Source organism: Meriones unguiculatus, chromosome 20, assembly GCF_030254825.1.
Source record: "Meriones unguiculatus strain TT.TT164.6M chromosome 20, Bangor_MerUng_6.1, whole genome shotgun sequence".
NCBI lineage: Eukaryota > Metazoa > Chordata > Mammalia > Rodentia > Muridae > Meriones > Meriones unguiculatus.
This window is the reverse complement of record NC_083367.1, coordinates 15,013,232-15,034,893: the sequence shown is the minus strand read 5'-3', so window position 1 is coordinate 15,034,893 and position 21,662 is coordinate 15,013,232. Positions and strand designations below refer to the sequence as shown.

Sequence of the window (21,662 nt, the reverse complement as noted above, 5' to 3'; positions counted from 1 at the left end):
GGCATCAACCCGCATGCAATCAGACTTGCTCTTCTCTGGGTCGAAAGCGGCTGACCCTGAGTGCAGTGCTTAGCCTCACATCCTGAGCATAAAATTTAGGTTTTTATGGTAGCCAACCATGCTTGGGGAGACTGTCCTGCTTCAATGGTAGATTCATAGTGGGAAAACAATGTTAGACAACATAAAATAAAATGCAGGAGATAGTTTTAAATAATTAATTTGTAATATTATTTTAAAATGTGTAATATATATAGTTTTTAATATCTGTTGTTTTTATATTTGTTTTAAACTTTATACTTTCATACAATGTGTTTTGATAAAATCCATCCCCATTTCCAACTCTCCAGTCCTTCCTTATCCTCACCATCACTTTTTCCTCCCAACTTAGTGCTGTGTATAAGTGCATGGATATAGGACCATCTGTAGGAACCTAGGACCACATCTGCAACTGACCCTCCTTCCTTCAGCAGTGACCAGTTGCCAACAGGTTGTCAACTAGAGGTGGACTTCATCCCCCGTCCCCTAACCAATGCTGGGATTCGATCTTCCATCAGTCTTGTACATACTGACAACTGCCTACGCCATTTTTGCATTTCAACATAATTGTCATCCACTGTACCATAGCCCAGCCATGTCTGGGGGAGATCACCCAGTGAGCTGGAGACTGAAGAGCGGGGTGAGGAGGCATGAGCCTGTAGTCGCACCTGTATAAAAGGTGCAGGTTTGGGGATCACTGGAGCTCAGACCGAGAAATATGTGAAAAATCCATCCTAACTACAAATTACAAAAGAAGTGCTAGTCCAAGGTCCCTAGGCGAAATGGTGATTATGAATATGCTAGTTTGTTCTGCAGTACTACATTCCATTCCCCCACACAGTAAACTTTTAGAAAATTAAAATGGGAAATGGAGATTAGTCACAGTGAAATTAAAAATAAAAGTAAGAATGGCAAATCTTTGTACATGAGCAGCCACAAGCCCCGTGCTGAATGAGAGAATCCTTCTGATACTGATGGTCCCCATCCTCAGCCTTAGAAGCTACCTCTACCCAACACTTCAGGTGATTATAGTTGGTACACACTGAAAGCAGATTGCCAGTTTCTTGGCAGTTAAGCCCATAGACTTATGTTGGGTTAACCAACATTCAAATTTCATTTCGACTGTTTGCTAGCTGCGAGACTTTGAAAAATATATTGTTTGCCAAAAATGCACCCTTCTGATGAAGGAGATCGTTCTAATTTCAGCTCAGGAAAGTATATAATAATATATTTAAGATCTATGGTATATAAAATATTTATCATACGTTGTATAAGCTCGGGCTGTTATATGATGGGGATAATATGTTTAGCACAGTACATGAAACAGTAGTTCTCAGTCAGAGAGGTATTGCTTCAGTGGTTTAAATGCATCACTTTTCTGTATGGTTTTTTTAAGCAACTTGTTTATTTACTTTAAAAATCATTCCTTGAGTATTTCATACAGGTGTGCAATGAAATACACTCATACTCACCCCTCATTTCTCCCTCTAACTCTTTCAGAATCACCCCCAATATATTCCTCAACCACCCCCACTCCCTTCTAATTGTTGCTAAGCTGATTGCTGCTGCCATATGTAGGAGGGTGGAGCCATCTACTGGAGCGTGGGCATGCTACCAGTGACCACACACATCTCAAAAGAATAATTCTCACTCCTAGGATCTAGAAACTGCCACTAATTCCTCAGTTAGGGCTAGGAACTCATGAGCTCCTTCACTGTCTGTCCATGTTGGAATTTAGGATGGCTTTATCTTGAGCCAGTCTTGTGAGGCAACCATAACTACTGTGAGTGCATGAGTGCAATATCTGTCATTTCAGGGCCCTTTCTTCATCTTCCAACTCTTGCATTTTTTTTTTGCCATCTCTTCCTTAATGCTCCGTGTGCATTGGCAGAGGTTGATAAAGATGTTCCAAAGAGGGCTGGGCATGTACAGTCCCTTATTCTCAGCATTTGCATGGTTTTAAATCTCTGCACTTAACTGTTGACTCCCCTGACCAAGTTTGAGAGCAATAAAAATCTATAGGTATAAACTTTCCCTATTTTTCAATTTCATAATATTCAATTTAGTAAAATCTGTGTAAAAAGTGGACAGAGCATTCTAGAAGTATTGTTGACGTTGGTGTAACCTTATAGACTTAAGGCAAATGGGAATCCATCTAGAAGGACTTTTAATTCATTCAGGCTCCTAGAAAAAAATCAAACACCATAGGTTGGGTACTTTATAAACAGTAGAAACACATTTCTCACAGTTCTGGAGAATGGCAAGTCTGGGGTCAAGTAGTCAAAGTTATTCTTCTATAGAATCTTCCTGTGACTTCATTTGCTAGAAAGGAAATGCAGCTCTCTGGTTTTGATGTTATTGTTTTGTTTTGTTTTTGTTTTTGATAGTAATCCCATCCCCAGACATCCATCTTCATCACCGAGTCTCCTCCCAAAGAGTCTGAGCCCTCAAAGCATATGGTGAGAGTTGGAATTCAACACTTGAATGTTGGCAAGATGTAAATATTGAGTGTATAGCAAGACTCCATCTAGAAATAACTCTATATGTCAGAGCACGTGGCTGAAAATGCACCCAATAAGCTGTAAGTCCCCGTCAGGCATCTGCTGCTGCATGGAATTACAGTTCTCATAAAGATGGCTCATTTTGAGCCTTAAAAAAGCCTGGGAAATCTTTCAAATTCAGTATTGAATCAATTCCAAGGGTGAATCTGGGCATGAAGTGTTCTTATATTTCATCTCAGGAGCAAAGAGGCCAAAGCACAGGCCACCCATACATTGCAGCCATTGTTTTTGGAGGCTCTTTTATAAAATGTCCTCTAGGCTGCCACCAACCAGGTATAGGGCACTAAAAGCACTCAGGCACTCACATAGCCTGACCAAAAATGATGTTTCCAGGGAGATTTAGCAGGGCTTGTTTACAAAGCCTGAACCTGGAGTTAACAGCCTGAAAGAATCTCTGAATGCCCAGTCTTACTATCTGTTTAATTTTAGATACATTTCTCCCCCATTAAATATTGGTATTTTCTTTCTTCCTGGAAATATTGGGCCACCGTGTGATTGTCAGACTCTTCTGCAGCTCTGTGGCCTAGGCTCCAGTGTGACTGGGGAACAGTTCACAAATTGCTTTAAATATTTCACTAATACGGAAATAAAATATTTAGCATGTGCATGAAGATGCGCCTGCCATCTATTGCACTCACCCTGCCTTTATCACCCAATAAAACTCACCTTCTGAGGCTGTGCAGTCAACATACCTCACTAGAATGCTGTCATTTTTATTAGAAGATTCTGGATAGTTTACACTTATTTATACTGGTAACCATGGAGCTGTGGTAACCTGGAGAAGAAATGCAAAAGGAGATATAAGTCACATAAGCAAAATAATAAATGAATACTGTTAGAATTCACTGTTTTCTAAAAATAATAAATTAGTTATCCAAGCTGTGGATCTTCTTCCCAGCAGTGAAGGAAGCCTGGCTGTCTGGAGACTTGAATTCTCAGGTGTTCCTGGTGAGGAGGGGCCTTGAGGTACCTTTTCCTGTCATTGTCTTGTGCTCTGTGGCTGACGGCGTCTTCTCTCCTTCCTGCTCTTTCACTTTTTAGTTTAGAAGGATGTAAATGTAAACTCCAGAATTTAGCACAATATCTAAGCACATTTCCATGAATATTGCATAATTATTGAGGGATAGCATCTTATGAATTTTCAGGTGTTTGCTTCTGGTTCATCCTTTTCCCATTTACATAAAAAGTCGATTGAAACAGGAGTCTTTGTTGCTGCCTTAGTGGGATCATCTCCCAGGATTTCTCACGGATATTTATGTGCTTGGAACCAAACTCAGATCAAAAATATATACAGACTGTTCTGCAAAATGCCATGGGAGTGGTCCAGCTCATTGAGTATTCCTGTCACACAAATAACACTTGCAAGCGAGGCTGACTGCCAGAGCAGCTTTCTCTTAAATATATAAGGGATAATATTCACACATGCACCTTCTGATGCATTAATGAACCACTCTGTTAATCACTTTAAAGCTAACAATGAACTCTTTAAATAGTCTCCTTTTAGAATTATGAGCCCAGAGTTAGGCTAAATCAGAGTGCAAAAGATGGAGCCATGCTGTTCTAGTGGAGAGACATGAAGGACACTCGTAAGAGCTCTGAGAATCAGTTACCTCATCTATAAAACAAGGATCTAGTCATACCTCCTACATGGCATTATGAGGAATTAATCATAGGATAGCCAGAGGGGACGCAGATTTCTTCCTGGAATTTGAACTATAGCTAGTATTTTTTTTTAATTTTTTTTATTTAACTTTTATTAATTACACTTTATTCATTTTGTATTCCCCCATAAGCCCCTCCCTCCTCCCCTCCTGGTCCCACCTCCCCCCCCACTTTCTTCATGCATGCCCCTCCCCAAGTCCACTGATAGGGGAGGTCCTCCTCTCCTTCTTTCTGATCTTAGTCTATCAGTTCTCATCAGAAGTGGCTGCATGTCAGGGTTCTAGGTTATCTCCATGAATAGTCCTTGGTTGGAGTATGAGTCTCTGGGAAGTTCCCTGTGTTCAAATTTTCTTGTTCTGTTGCTCTCCTTGTGGAGTTCCTGTCCTCTCCAACTCTTACTATTTCCCACTTTTTACATAAAATTCCATTCACTCTGCCCATCAGTTGGCCATCAGGCTCAGCATCTGCTTTCACAGTGTGCATGGCAGAGGCTTTCAGAGGCCCTCTGTGGCAGGTTTCGAGGTTGTAATATTTTTATTTATTTTATTTTTTATTTAAGGTCATGTTACATGACCTTAAGACTATAATATAGAAAAGAAAGTTCTAGACTTGCCTAGGTCCAAATGAACTAATAGTGTGACTTGGTAACCGTGGTTCTGGAGCAAACAAAGAAGCACTTCGCTCTGAGAGCAACCATGCTCCTTACCAAGAAGCAACTTTTAGGCAGGGATGAGTCTTTATCCATTGTGGGAAGCCTACCAGCAGTCTCTGTCACTCAGTCACAGGTCCCCCAGACAGCAAGCCTGGTTTGAGGAAAGAAAAGTGCTGCCCTTGAGTTGTCTCATTTCACTGCCACATCTATGTGGGTCCGTATATGGCGAGCCTACAACCTGTGAGCAGCTAACAATTCAGTTGAAGTAAGTGTTTTCTTTGGCAAGGGCATGGTTAGAATAACTTAAGTCAAATATATACAGCTGTGTTGAAAAGATAAACTCCTCCCTGGTACTATGCATACTAAAGACAAACTTTGAACAACTTAAATTAACTCAAAGACAGGCAGTAAAGATTCTCTACTTTTCCTTATCAGAGGAAAATACATTTTTAAGCCTCAGTTTCATCCAGTTCTAAAATTACTTATACATCAAGTGGGATATAGGTTTCTAAGAGACTTCTGTCCTAATGAAATCTAAAATGTCATTAAAATGTCATAAATGCACAATCAATCTGCCAAAGCCACATTTAATTACCTTTTACATTAACTTTGTGCTTTTGAAATGGTTTCAGATCTTGTCCAATTTGACCAAGACAGTTATTAATGTTCCCATTTGAAAGATAAGAAAGCCAAAGAACAGAAATGTTAATAGACGTACCCAGAGGTACTCAGTGACAGGGTTAGACCCCACCTGCCCTACTTAAGAGTGTCAATGACTCCCATAGCAATGACTTTAAAGGAGATACAGTCCGCAGTGATGTCTTCCATCCATTTTACATTTCATATATAAGAACATCTCATTCCCAAATGAAGAGAACAGTCAGGCCACAAAGGCAATCTTTCTCATCACTGCATGGATCCGTACACGTTCCTAAGTGGCTGCCAAGACAACTCTATGAGGATTCGGATATTACGGCAAATGGGTTCTGGTTTTTCAGATTCTACATGGGGTTTTCATTGAGCATGCTATGAAACCCAGAGTTATGACCCTTTTTCCTATCACTGATGTCTATTGATTGTGTGCAATATTTATATCATACTTTCATTTCAATATTTAAAACATTTTTGTGATTGCTAGAATTTTTATTTTTATATTATTGTTATTGTTATTTTACAGTTTATTCACTTTGTGTACCAGTTGTAGGCCCCTCCCTCATCTCCTCTCGGTCCCACTCTCCTTTCATCTTCCTCCCCTATCCCTCTCCCTTATCCCACTGATAGAGCAAGTCCTCCTCCCCTGCAGTCTGACCCTCGCCTATCATGTCCAATCAGAACTGCCTGGATCCTCTTCTTCTGTGGGCTGGCTTGTTTGCCCCACCACGGAGAAGTGATCAAGGAGCAGGCAACTGAGTTTGTGACAGAGACTGTCTCTTTTCCCCTTACTAGAGGACTCACATGGAGACTGAGCTGTCTAAGGGCTACATCTGAGCAGGGGGTCTAGGTCCTCTCTATGCATGGTCTTTGGTTGATGCATCAGTCTCTGCAGTTCCCCCTGGACCCAACATTTTTGGCTTTGCTGATGTCCTTGTGGGGCTCCTTGTGGGATCCCCTCCATGTCCTCCTATCTCCCCTTTCTTCCATAAGACTTCCTATGCTCTGTCCAAAGTTTGGTTGTGAGTCTCTGCATCTGCTTCAATGTCCTGCCCAGTGGAGTCTTCTAGAGGACATCGATGGTAGGCTCCCATCCTGTTCTCTTCTACCACTTTCAATTTCCTATTTTCCCTTCTGAATGAGATTTAAGCACCTTCCCTAGGTTCCTCCTTGTTGCTTAGCTTCTTTAGGTCTGTAGATTTTAGTATGTTTAGCCTATACTATACTGCTAATAACCACTTATATGTGAGCATATACCATGTGTGTCTTTCTGCTTCTGGGTTACCCCACTAGGATGATCTTTTCTAGTTCCAGCCATTTGCCTGCAAATTTCATGATTTCCTTCTTTCTAATAGCTGAGTAGTATTCCATTATGAATCCTAGTACTTATTGGTCAGTTTCAAGTTTTCTGTTTCTGCGTGAATCAGTCTTGATGAGAGGTATATGTCTAGGAATTTTTCCTACATTATGAAATGTGTTAGTGTATAGTTGTACATAATAATCTCCAGACTTTGTATTTGGTAGACTCACTTGTATCCTCTCCCTTCTGGTCACCAATCTTATTTATTTCAGTCCTCTTTTTTTCTTACTCTAGTTAGAGGTTCATTTATTTGTTTATTTGTATCCAAATAAAGTACCAGATGCGTGCCTCATTTCTTTTTAAATTGTGTTTTAATTACTAACATTTGTGTTCTCATACTTTTCCTTTATTTAAATTTTTGCTCATTTTTACCTTATTCAGCTTGGTTACTTCAAAAAATTTTAAGGATTTTTATTTTTTATACTTGTAAATACTTTTCTTACACGTATGTAAGTATATCTTGTGTATTCAGTTCCTGTGGAGACACACACAGAGTGTTAGGTCCTTCTGGAACTACACTTAGGAATTGTGCAGGTGATGGGAAATGAACCTGGGTATTCCATGAGAGCAAGAAGTATTCTGAACTACTGATCCATTTCTTCAGCACCTTGAGATGTTTCCTTATGATATTTATTTTGTGAACTCTCCTCAATACTGCTTTGGCTGAATTTTTAATAGTTTGGTTTGTTTAACTCCATGCTAATTTGTTGTTCAAAAGGAAGCTTTTCATTTCATGTATTTTTATAACTTCCTAAGTTTTTCTTGTTATTGATTCCAGTTTAATTGCACTATATTTAGAGAAGACATTCAATTCATATTGAGGTTTTTTTTTTTATTGTTGTCTTCTTTTTTTTTTTTTTTTTTTTTCAATGCAGTTTATTCAGGAACCTTGAACAATCCTCGGACCCTGGGGAAAGCCAGCCCACAGCTTAAATAGCCTCTGGGTAGCCAACCCAGGCGTGCCACGTGGGCAATGCAGATAGGTCCACATACATGGAAGCAAGCCAGATCCTCAGCCTTAGCCAAATGTGGAATTGTTCCTGACAGAGAGCACTCACCATCGGGAAAGTGGAAGGCGGAAACCAGCTCCATCTTTAAGGCATAGCATTCCACAGCTCTCTACAGTTCCCCCTTTTTGTTTTAGATGCATCAGGCAAGAGTAGAGGTCTGATCTCTGATATTAGAAATAAATTGGGACTTTGTACCGATGTTCATTTAGGTGTCATCCACCCAAAGAGCATCAGACCCGTCCGATACCTTTTTCTCAGAGGCGGGACCTGGGGCATCAACCCGCATGCAATCAGACATGCTCTTCTCTGGGTCGAAAGCGGCTGACCCTGAGTGCAGTGCTTAGCCTCGCATCCTGAGCGTATCATTTTAGCTTTTTATGGTATCCAACCATGCTTGGGGAGAATGTCCTGCTTCAATGGCTGTAAAGGCCTGAATGATCATGGCTGCATCACACTGTTGTGAGACTCTAATCTTGCATATATACCACAGGCAAACCAAGGAGACCAACACCAGAAGGCCTGCTAATGCTCCCATGCCCGCCCATTCCTTCAGATGATTCATGGCTGCAGCAATCCATGTTGATAATCCTGTGGCTAGTCCTGCGTCCACTCTGGTAGAATTTACTGTGACAATGGCCACTCTCAGCTGCTATATCGTAATATTGAATTCTCCAGTCCAATTACCTAACATATAGCTCGACAATTGTTTAGACAGATTTGCAGCACAGGAAAAATTCTCATGTTGTATGCTAGTGACACAAAGTCCAGCATACTTTCATTGACAGCCAGGTTGAGCGATTTGCCATAGGGTATCAATTTGCTCCTGCAAGAGGTCAATCCTCTGATTGACCACCATCAAGCTTCCTTTTAGTTGAGCATTAATTCCTTTATGTACAACTAAGGCATGAGCTACATTGGCTAAATGATTATTCAGGGTCTGAGCAGTCTGCCTAGTATGACTCATGGCTAATGCCCTGGTGGTAGCTCCAACAGCCGCCAATGAGATGGTAGTAACAATGGTGGCTGTAGTTCCAAGATCCCTTTTCTGTCTGAAGAGAGTCATAGCGTGAGGGGCATCAATGGGCACAGGCACCCAGTGAGGCATGCGAGTAACCAGGGCATACCTAAATTTACTAGCATTCCAGCATTGGGCAAAAAAGCAAGTATCATTACCACAATTACTTGGCTCTATCTGGCTAATAATGAATAAAAATGTGGGATATAGACAAACAGGTGTGGGCTTATAGGAAATATTATGAGAAGCCTTAACCCCTCGTTGGAACATCCTGCGTCAGTTCTAGAACTAGCAGTGGTGGTGTCCGAGGTCTGAGTAGGTTCAGGAGACCATTGCCCCCAGGGGCGAGACGTGCTCCATGCCAATTGACTAACTCCATGTTTTCCTCCAATTTTGAAAGTCATTTAAGGTTCTTAAATTATTTTTTTCCCTTTTTTTTAAATTTTTCATCAATTACACTTTATTCATTCTGCATCCCCCCATAAGCCCCTCCCTCCTCCCCTCCCAATCCCACCCTCCCTCCTCCCTCTGCTTGCATGCCACTCCCCAAGTCCACTAATAGGGGAGGTTCTCCTCTCCTTTCTGATCTTAGTCTGTCAGTTCACATCAAAAGTGGCTGTATTGTGCTCTCTGTCACGAACAACTCCACATTTGGCTAAGGCCGAGGATCTGGCTTGCTTCCATGTATGTGGACCTATCTGCATTGCCCATGTGGAACGCCTGGGTTGGCTACCCAGAGGCTATTTAAGCTGTGGGCTGGCTTTCCCCAGGGTCTGAGGATTGTTCAATGTTCCTGAATAAACTGCATTGAAAAAAAAAAAAGTGGCTGCATTGTCCTCTACTATGGCCTGGTAAGGCTGCTCCCCCCCAGAGGGAGGTGATCAAAGAGCAGGCCAATCAGATTATGTCAGAGGCAGTCCCTCTTCACATTACTATGTAACCCAATTGGACTCTGAACTGCCCTGGGCTACATCTGTGCAGGGGTTCTGGGTTATCTCCATGAATAGTCCTTGGTTGGAGTATGAGTCTCTGGGAAGTTCCCTGTGTTCAAATTTTCTTGTTCTGTTGCTCTCCTTGTGGAGACCCTGTCCTCTCCAGCTCTTACTATTTCCCAGTTCTTACCTAAAATTCCGTTCACCTGCCCAACAGTTGCCCATCCGGCTCAGCATCTGCTTTGATAGTCTGAAGGGCAGAGGCTTTCAGAGGCCCTCTGTGGTAGGTTCCTAGGTTGTTTCCTGTTTTCTTCTTCTTTTGATGTCCATCCTCTTTGCCTTTCCGGATGGGGATTGGACATTTTAGTTAGGGTCCTCTCTCTTGCTTAGTTTCTTTAGATGCACAGGTTTTAGTGGGGTTGTCCTATGTTGTATGTCTATATGAGTGAGTATATACCGTGTGTGTCTTTTTGCTTCTGGGACAACTCACTCAGGATGATCCTTTCCAGATCCCACTATTTACCTGCAAATATCATGATTTCCTTATTTTTTCATTGCTGAGTAATATTCCATTGTGTAGATGTACCACAATTTCTGCATCCATTCTTCAGTTGAGGGGCATCTGGGTTGTTTCCAGCTTCTGGCTATTACAAATAAAGCTGCTACAAACATGGTTGAGCAAATGTCCTTTTTGTGTACTTGAGCCTCTTTTGGATATATGCCCAGTAGTGGTATGGCTGGATCTTGAGGAAGCACTATTCCTAGTTGTCTGAGAAAGTGCCAGATTGATTTCCAGAGTGGTTGTACAAGTTTACATTCCCACCAGCAGTGGAGAAGGGTTCCCCTTTCTCCACAACCTCTCCAGCATGTGTTGTCACTTGAGTTTTTGATCTTGGCCATTCTCATGGGTGTAAGGTGAAATCTCAGGGTTGTTTTGTGGCATAACATTATACTGTGCAGAAGTTGAATGGAATATTCTATAGGTACATTAGACTTGGTCTGCAAGGCGACTTAGGCAGCTGTTTCTCTGAATTTCTATTTATTTAATCTTTCTCAATTTCTGGTAATATTCTTATGTGGCCAAATCATTACACTAATGGTATATTTTGATTCTTTGATTGTTTTTTATTTATTCTAAATGTTTGCTTTGTGATTGCCATGAGGCTTCTGAAAACATCTTTTATGTGTTTTTTTGCAATCTTTTAAATTATTATTATTATTATTATTATTATCATTATTATTACAATTTATTCACTTTGTATTTCAGCTATAGCCCCCTCCCTCATCTCCTCCCAGTCCCACCCTTTCTCCCTCTTCCCCCTTTGTCCCTCCCCTATTCCACTGTGGAGGGGAGGTCCTCCTCACCTATTATCTGACCCTAGCCTATCAGGTCTCATCAGAACAGTCTGGATCTTCTTTGTCTGTGGCCAGGGGACGGTGATCAAAGAACAGACAACCAAGTTCATACCAGTGACTGCCCCTGCTCACCTTACTATGGAACCCCCACGGAGACTGAGCTGCCCATGGGCTACATCTGAGCAAGGGGTCTAGGTCCTCTCCACGCATGGTCCTTAGTTGATATATCAGTCTCTGAAGGGCCCCTGGGCCCAGATATTTTGGCTCTCTTGGTCTCCTTGTGAGGCTCCAGATCTTTTACATCTTTTGTTTTTAACGAGCTATTTGAAATGATAGCAACAAGAAAATTTTCAAAACCAGAAAAAAAAAACCTTTAATATTCTCTTCCTTTTCCTTTCATTTGAAAAATTTGGTATCCCATTTGACATTCTCTAAATTGCCTCTCAAAGTATCAGTGTGGCTATTTTTAAATTATTTTATTGATATGAATGGCTTGTGCACATTTCTTACAGAATGAGATATTCTGAATGTGTTTGTGAAGCTTGACTGCGGCCTTTATAATTGTTCCTGAATGTCTTTTTCCACTTAGAAGACTTCCTTTGGCATCTCTTGTAGGCTCTATCTGGTGATTGTGTCCAGGGAATTTTTTTTTTGCCTCACTTTCATTTCTAAAGAATGTCAGCTTTCAGTTGACAGCTAATTTTCCTTCAGTACTGACAAATCAGGCCTGTAAGGGTACAGTTGAGACTTACCATGCCAGCCTAATGGGGTCAATTTTATGTCTTTTCTCTTGAAGCCTGAGACTCTTCTTTCTTTTACTTTTGATTGTCCAGATATGAGACATCTTAATGGAAACTTGGATGGGTTATATTTGACTCATAAGCAAGTCCTTGGGTAATTGACCCTCCAGGTTTAAGAACTTTTCTATAATTTACTTGAATAAGATTTCTATTCACCCATAGCCCCCTCATTCTTGAATATCAGTTCGCATTGGTCTTGGTTTTCAGTGTGGCAGGACTAGTCCTTAATTCTGGTGAGAGGCATGCTATATCTTCTCTCCCACCCTCAAGCAGCTGTGCCTCCCATGCACAGGGGTCAGGAGAGAGATGACGTGGCTAACTGTCTCCTCCCTGATTTCTTCATCTTCTCCTTTCATTTTGCTATATTACAAGCAGACACCTGGTGTTTCCTCCTCATGGTTAGCTCTTGTGAGGACATTCTGGAACACAAAGAGCTGTGGAGATAAAGTGTCAGTAAGTAGAAAATCACTAGGGAATCATATTCCTGCCACTGTTTTGATGTATCTCAGATTTGAGATACATCTACCTCACTGACAGCTCTTCAGAAACAGTTGTAAAATGAAGTATAACATTATTTTAAACCTAATTATAAGTTTCCAACAATTCAGTTGTTAAACTTTTATCACAAAGATGTTAATTGAATTTGACAATTTCATATGTATATGTAATTACTCTCACTCCCATCTTTTCCCCTCCCACTCCTGACAATGATTCCATTCATTGCTGCCAGTCCTCCCTTCCTATGAATTCCTTTCTCATATTCATATATTTATGGTTTTTTGGTTATATTCTGGTTTGTATGTGTGCATGTATGTGTGTGTTTCTCAAGAGCTTAAACAGGGACAAGCGTGTGATCATGAGTCTGTAATGAAGCTTTAGAGACTAATGGACAAACCTATAGATAGATAACAAAAGATAATTTATCAGTAAATATCAAATGGAAGAAAGAAATAGGGTCCCATAAGGCCTTTCTCCCATCCATGACAGACAGATGATGGCCAGTCCTGCACAGGAAACTGCAGCTGCTTTGAGTTTGTGATTTTGTAATGTCTGTGCCATGCCTAGAATATAACATCCCAGCGACCTTCTCCCTATCGTCCTGCTCTTAAATTCCTTCCACCCTCTCTTCAGTAATGTTTTCTAAGCCTTTGAGAAGTAGGATTAATGTCTTGTTCATTACTGATACCTCGGGGCATCACTCAAAGCACCTGAACAGCCATGAGTCTCGGCGCTCATCTCTGCTCACTACAAAGAAAGATTTCTCTGTTTAAGGATTAGAGTATCATTTGTCTTTAGATCTATGCATTCTTATTTAGAAGGCAACTAAATGATACATTGACTTAACTAAAGAGTAGTCGTTAGTTCCCCATGCCCTAGCACATACAAGCTCCCTTAGCATGAGGCTTTGATTAGATTTACAGAGCAGGCATGGATTTGGTACTGTGACACTGGCCTCATATCCAATCAGAGAATGATCTGTTACCCTATTCCTAACATGTCACTACTCACTCAATACGTGACCACATTTTGCCTAGCAGGTTGGTTCATAGGGTGCACAGATGAATAAAGCCATGGATGTCTTTTCTTCCTCCTATGCTAGTATCATCTGTGATACTAGCTAGGCATTAGAAAGAAAGTTCCCAGCTTGACTTCTATATATCTTGCAATTTAGGTGTATTATAAAGTTTTAAAGAGAGTTGTATTCAACATATAAAACATTGCCATATTCCGGGCACAGTGACACACACGTGTAATCCCAGCACTCAGGGAGGCAGAGGGAGGCGAATCTCTATGAGTTCGAGGCCAGCCTGGTCTACAAAGTGAGTCCAGGATATCCAGGATAGATAAGGCTGCACACACATACACACACACACACACACAAAAAAAAAAAAAAAAAAAAAAAAAACTTGTCTCAAAAACAAAACAAAACAACATTGCCATAGTTTATTTCAATCAACTTAATTCAGAGGAGAAAATGAGAAAATTCCTGTTACTGTGACGACTGGATCTCATGTGCATCAGTTTCAGAGGGGCCAATGGTTAATTTTATATCTTTTATAAATATGTTGATAAATGCAGGAAATTTTGGCTATGGTGAAGTATTTTCATAATCAAATCATGAAAATCCTAGAAAAGCATATGGAATAAGACATTTTCACAGCCTTTGCAGTGCCATGCTTTTATCATTCAACAGCCTGCCATTATTTCACTAAGACTTGACTTCCCAAATAGTTAAATACTTTTATCCTAGCATGAATTTATAAGATGATGGATATTTTAAACAGTGCATTATTAAACTGGCATGTTGACTAAAATAGTAATCACAGTAATGACTTCTTACCTTTAATAGTTTTGTAGCAACCCACCCTACGAAATGGTCAGTATAGCATTTCTCTTACTTCTTGCCACCAAGTTCATAAACCATCATTTCTGCAAAGATCTCAGAGCTAAATATATTCAAGGAAAAGGCACCACCAGTTCCTCTCTGATTCTCTTTCAGGGCAAATCAGAAGGCTAGATTTCTAATAACTTCTCTGGCAACACAGTGAACAACCTGGCATGTGTTTATAAGCAAAAGGTTAGTCTATTTAAATCTCTCACATTTAACCCTTATTAGGAATCAAGGGTGTCCTAATGTCAAACATAATCTTGGAATTTTCTAGAGCAAATTGGCTTTGAATTTCCCCAATTGAGTTAAGGTTATTCTTATATTCCCTTCTTTGACTTTAGTGATGAATTCAGTTATTTTTTTAATTGAAAATGCCATGAAAGACATTTAATTACTGCCTACTCCCTATTTTTCCAAATGTTAATGGTCAAAGCTTTCATTTGACAATCAGAAGGAATACTGCTTCTGTCCTTGGAGTTATTTTTAATTAAACTATAATTATATTATTTTCCATCTATATTTCCCCTCTGGCACTCCCATATTCACACCCTTTCAAATCTATGTTCTCTTTATATATATATATATATACATATATAAATCATATATATATATATGAATATAGACACACACACATACACACACTGCTCCTTTTGCTTCGTGTTACTTGTATGGATCGGATTTCAGGGATGGCCATTTGCTATGAAATAACTTTTTAGGGAGCTTGTGCCTGAGGAAGACTGTCTCTCTCAGCAGTCCTTGGTTGCGTGTAAGGATGAAGCCCTGAGAGAGTCCCCTTCCATGCTATCATGCTGTGTTTCTTTGGGTCATTTTTAGGCAGCTAGATTGTTGCTGTATCACGGGTGAAGCTTCATTGCCATTGTAGGAGACACAGTAGATTTCCTGGTCCTCTGGACCTTAATCTCTTTCCAGCCTCCCTTCCATGTGTTCTCTGAGTCAAGGTTACAGGATTTGTATTGCTGCTGTACCAGCTGGGTCTGAGAAGCCTGAAGTCACTTGTCCTCTGAATTTTGATGGTTTTCTGTAACATTACTTCATATGTTGCAAAATTTGATGATGGACGGAAGCTATATTATCTGTGGGATAAATATTTAGAATGCTGATGGGAATTCTTAGCCATTTTTATTTCTTTTAATAACTGCTCTGATAGCCCATTTTTACTTAGTCATTTGGGTTATTGACTCTTTGAGTTTGTTATATATTCTGGATATTAATCCTCTGTCAGGTAAACAGCTCACAACAATTCTCATTCCATGGACTTCCTCTTCAGCCAATTGTTAGTTTCTTTCTCTGTGCAGAAGCTTTTTAGTTTTGTAAGGTCTCACTTGTCAACTTTTGTCCTCAATCCCAAGGGAAATGGAGTCCTGTTCAGGAAGTCCTTTTCTACATGTACAGAATGTTTGGTATTGCTCATATTTTCTTCTAGTGGCTTCAGTGTTTCAAGTTTCACATCTAGGTCTTTTCTTTTTTTTTTTTTTTTTTTATTCTTCTCTCATATATTCCATCCCAACCATATCCTTTCCTCCCAGTTCCTCCCCAAGGTCCACTGCTTCTCCTTTCCCTTCTCAACAGGCCTCGCTGGGGTGTCAACCACACATGGCATATCAGTTTATAACATGCCTAAACACACCCCTCATGTGAATGCTGTTTGAGGCGACCCAGGAAGAGGAAAAATGGTCCCAGAAGCAGGCAAAAGAGCCAGACACAGCTCCTGCCCCCACTGTTTCCCATAACAACACCAAGCTGAGGAACTATAGCATAATGCAGGGACCTAGGTCAGATGCATACAGGGTCTCTGATTGTTGGTTTAGTCTATGGGACTGTGAGGCTCTCTGAGCCCTGGTTAGTTGATTCTGTCCCCTGTTTTCTTGTGGTGTTTTTGACTCCTCTGGCTCCTACAATCTTTCCTTCCCTTCTTCCACAGGATTCTCAGAGTTCTGCCCAATTTGTTTGTGGGTCTCTGCATTATGAAGGCACTTAGTGCTATGAAATTTACTTTTAGCACTGCTTTTATTGCATCCCATGAGTTTGGGCATGTTGTGCATTCATTTTCACTGAATTCTAAGAAGTCTTAAATTTATTTCTGCCTTGATCCGGTAATCACTCACTAGAGAGTTGTTCAAGTTCCATTAGTTTGTAGGCTTTCTGTTGTTTCTGTTGTTGTTGAAATCTAGCTTTGATTGTGGTGGTATGATACGATGCAGAGGATTATTTCAATTTTCTTGTATCTGTTGAGACTTCCTTTGTAACTGAGTATGTGATAATTTTTGGAGAGCATTCTGTGAGGTACTCAGAAGAAGGGATTCTTTTGTGTTTGGGTAAAATTCTTTAGATAAATGTTAGGTGTATCTGATTCATAACATTTTTTAGTTCCAGCATTTCTCTGCTTAGTTTTGGTCTAGATGACTTATCCCTTGGTGAGAGTGGGGTACTGAAGTCTTCCACTATCAAAGTGTGGGAGCTGATGTGTGATTTAAACTTCAGTATTGTTTCCTTTACAAACCTGTAAGCCCTTGTGTTTGGGGCATAGATGTTAAGAATTGAAAAATCAGCTTATTTTTTTCTTAGTGAGTATGAAGTGTCCTTTTCTGTCTCTTTTGATTAACTGGTTTGAAATCTATTTTGTTAGACATTGAAATGGCTACATTAACTTATTTCTTAGGTTCACTTGCTTAGAAAATCTTTTTCCATCCTTTTACTCTGAGATAATGTTTGTCTTTGATGGTGAGGTGTATCTTAATATGCAGCAGAAGAATGGATCCTGTTTTCACATCCATTTTGTTAGTATGTAACATTTTATTGAATCCATTGATATTGAGATTTATTAATAACCAATGATTGTTAATTCCTGTTATTTTGGTGGTGGTGGTGGTGTATGTGGAGGGTGCATTTTTAGGTTTTTGCTAGTATGAGATTATTGTCTGTATTTTTGCGAATGTACTTAACTTCCATGGTTTGGAGTTTTCATTCAACTCCCTTCTGTAGGGCTGGATTTGTGGATAGATATTGTTTAAATTTGTCCTTATCATGGACTATCTTGTTTTCTCCATCTGTGGTGATTGAAAGAGTTGCTATGTATAGTAATTTGGGCTGGTATTTGTGGTCTCCTAGTGTCTCCAGGACATGTGTCCAGGCCCTTCCAGCTTTAAGAATCTTCATTGGGAAGTCTGGCCTATTCTAACAGGTGTGCCTTTATATATCACTTAGCCATTTTCCTTTGCAGCTTTATAATGTTCTTTCTTTGTTCTTAGTGATTAATATGTTGATTATTATGTGGCAAGGGGACTTTCTATTCTGGTCCAGTATATTTAATGTTCTGTAAGTTTCTTGTGCCTTTATAGGCATGTCCTTCTTCAGGATAGGAACTTTCCTTCTATGATTTCATTAAAGTATCTTCTGAAAAAAAAAAAAAAAAAAAAAAAAAAAAACATTTTCTGGGCCTTTGAGCTGGGATTTTTCTCCTTCTTAGGATCAGTGTTTTCCTGGTATCCCAGATTTCTTGAATGTTTGGTATCAGGGATTTCTTTTAGATGTAACATTTTCTTTGACAGATGTATCTATTTCTTCTGTCATATCTTCTATGCCTGAGATTCTCTCATTCATCTCTTGTATTCTGTTGGCGATGCTTGTATCTGTAGTTCCTGTTTGCTTACCTAGATTTTCCATTTCTAGAATTCCTTCAGTTTGTGTTTTCTTTATTGCTTCTATTTCCATTTTCTGGTCTTGAACAATTTTATTCATTTCCTTCACCTGTTTGTTTGTTTGGCATTCTTGGGATTTAATGGATTTATTCATTTTATTTAAGGACTTCTTTAAGGGATTTATTCACTTTCTCCAATTTTTGTTAGTATTTTTCTCAATTTCTTTAAGAGATTTATTCATGTCCTCTTTAAGGACCTTTGTCATCTTTACAAAGTTGGTTTTAAGGTTGTGTTCTTGTGCTTCTTGCTGTAACAGGATGGCTGTGCTCTGGTGGTGATATATTGTCCTGGTTGTTCTTGACTGTGTTATTATGCTGGCCTCTGGGTATCTGGGTTTGGGGTAATTGTAGGTGTAAAGGTGTCAATTTCTGATATTAGAAATAAATTGGGACTTTGTACAGATGTTCATTTAGGTGTCATCCACCCAAAGAGCATCAGACCCGTCCGATACCTTTTTCTCAGAGGCGGGACCTGGGGCATCAACCCGCATGCAATCAGACATGCTCTTCTCTGGGTCGAAAGCGGCTGACCCTGAGTGCAGTGCTTAGCCTCGCATCCTGAGCGTATCATTTTAGCTTTTTATGGTATCCAACCATGCTTGGGGAGAATGTCCTGCTTCAATGGCTGTAAAGGCCTGAATGATCATGGCTGCATCACACTGTTGTGAGACTCTAATCTTGCATATATACCACAGGCAAACCAAGGAGACCAACACCAGAAGGCCTGCTAACACTCCCATGCCCGCCCAATTTATTTCTAATATCAGAGATCAGACCTCTACTCTTGCCTGATGCGTCTAAAACAAAAAGGGGGAACTGTAGAGAGCTGCGGAATGCTGTGCCTTAAAGATGGAGCTGGTTTCCTCCTTCCACCTTCCCGATGGTGAGTGCTCTCTGTCACGAACAACTCCACATTTGGCTAAGGCCGAGGATCTGGCTTGCTTCCATGTATGTGGACCTATCTGCATTGCCCCCGTGGCACGCCTGGGTTGGCTACCCAGAGGCTATTTAAGCTGTGGGCTGGCTTTCCCCAGGGTCCGAGGATTGTTCAAGGTTCCTGAATAAACTGCATTGAAAAAAAAAAAAAAAAGGTGTCAATTTCTAAGTTTTTCTTTGTTCGATGGGTAGTTTGTTCCTTGGTTTCTATTTCTTTCAGAGTGGCCCGGAGTTGAGTAAAGGGTTTCTTCTGGAGTTGGGAGATGGAGTTTTGGCAACCAGCATGGTCTCTGATCCTAGCCCAGAGGTTCTGTGGGGTTCTGAGCTCTGGTATAACCTTTGTGGATTGGTGTGCTGAAGTGTCCTCTGGTATGGCGAGGGGCTTCTATTGACGCTGCGGGCCAGATAGGGTGACTTGGGCTAGAGATCTCCCCTTTAGGTCTTTGATTCCTGGGAAATTGGTTTTTTGTGATGGTGGTAGATATAGCTATGATTTCATTCTCCTATGTGTGGGCATCCAATTTTCACTGTACATCTTTTCTCTGGGGTATGTTTTTGGGATATATTTGTCAAATATCAGATAGTCTTAGCTGTGTTCATTCATGCTTGGACCACCTATTCTATTCTGTTGATCAAAATGTATGTCTGTGTGCTAATGCCATGTTGTTTTTAAAACTATGGCTCTGTGATATATCTTCAGGTCTGGAATGGTAATCTCTCCAGCAATGGTCTTTTGCTCTGGGTTACTTTGTTTGTAAAGGGTCTTTTAATGTTTTATATGAATTTTAGGCTATTTTTTTTTCATTTTTGTGATGAACAAGATGGGGATTTTAATTGGAATTGCACTGAACCTGTAAATTGATTTTGGTAGAATGGTTATTTTCATGATATTAATTCTACCAATCCATGAGAGCATGTGATGTTTTTACATTTTCTAGTGTCTTTTTCAACGTCTTTATTTTTCCAGATATTTAAAGTTTTCATTGTAAAGTTTTTTCACATCATTGGTTGTGATTAACCCTAGAAATTTGATTTTCTTTGATGTTATTGTTAATGAGAATGTGTCCATGATCTCTTACTCTGTATGTTTATTATTGGAATAGAGAAAACTTACTGATTTTTGTAGCTTGATTCCGTGTCCTACCACTTTCTTGAAATTTCTTGTATTTCTAGAACATTTCTGGGATCTCATAGGTACAATATTGTATCATCTAAAAAAACAATAATTTGACTTCTTTTTTATCTATTTTTATCACATTAATTTTCTTCACTTGCCTTGTTGTTCCAGCTAGGTTTTTGTTTTGTTTTGTTTTGTTTTTTAGTACAATATTGAAAATGAGTGGGAGTCATTTTATCCTAAGGATTCCTAATACTATAGTCACTGAGGAAAAGTGACTAGGTGGTAATGAGAACAATGTGGCACAGACTGTTCTTCAAAGTACCTCACAAGCCACAAGGCCCCATGGCCCTTTGCTCACTCAAAAGAGGCATCCCTTACTCCCTTTTCACATTTAAATCGTTATTCTCAACTGTCCCAAAACTCAGGACTAAAAAGCTTTCAGAGAACTTTCTTTTTTTAACTTTTATTAAGTACACTTTATTCACTTTGTATCCCCCCATAAACCCCTCCCTCCTCCCCTCCCAATCCCACCCTCCATCCCCCTTCTACACGCATGCTCCTCCCCAAGTCCACTGATAGGGGAGGTCCCCCTCTCCTTCCTTCTGATCTTAGTCTATCAGATCTCATCAGGAGTGGCTGCATTGTCATCTTCTGTGGCCTGGTAAGGCTGCTCCCCCCTCAGGGGGAGGTGATCAAAGAGCAGGCCTATCAGATTATGTCAGAGGCAGTCCCTCTTCCCATTACTATGTAACCCACTTGGACACTGAACTGCCATGGGCTACATCTGTGCAGGGGTTCTAGGTTATCTCCATGCATGGTACTTGGTTGGAGTATGAGTCTCTGGGAAGACCCTTGTGTTGAAATTTTCTGGTTCTGTTGCTCTCCTTGTGAAGTTCCTGTCCTCTCCAGATCTTACTATTTCCTACTTCTTACATAAGATTCCATGCACTCTGCCCAACAGCTTTCTATAAAGGCTTGTTGTGATTCTCTGTGTGTGTGTGTATGTGTGTGTGTGTGTGTGTGTGTGTGGTTCTTAATAAGACAAATAAAAGGCCTTGATGTGGAACTATTTTTCTCAGTCCCAAGAGGAGGGAGAGTCTGGGTACTGCCACTGGGGTCAAAATCCCCACAGAATACTTCCTGTTACAACTTGTGACCTTTATTCTCTCAGCCATAGTCATAGCTTCTAACTGTATATTCCCAAAGCTGTTATGAAAAGTCATTTTTTTCATCAACACCATCTAGTACAGAGACATGAGAGAATGATTGACCATGTTCAAAAACAGAATTCATCACTGATTTTTCAGGTAATGGCATTTTTGCTTGCTCTTGGGTCCATTTATACTCTTCACAAGAACTTAAGTGTCAAGAGGAGATTTCTTTTAGTATATTTTACCTGTTTCATGGGCTTGTAATCTGACATTGCTATCATAATGTGCCATATGTAATATATTACATACACTA

General features: G+C 40.1%; 1 protein-coding gene across 21 annotated transcripts in view; it reads left to right on the top strand.

Moving 5' to 3' along the window:
- Positions 1–21,662, top strand: part of Lingo2 (leucine rich repeat and Ig domain containing 2) — a 1,357,796-nt gene that overhangs the window by 1,314,073 nt on the left and 22,061 nt on the right. Inside the window, exon 10 of one of the 21 annotated variants that reach the window (XR_009588066.1) lies at positions 14,536–14,614. The exons of the other annotated variants lie outside the window; for them this stretch is intronic. The gene's annotated coding sequence lies outside the window, so the exon portion shown is untranslated. Of the gene's footprint in view, positions 1–14,535; positions 14,615–21,662 lie in introns of those variants that run through there. 21 annotated transcript variants of the gene reach the window in all.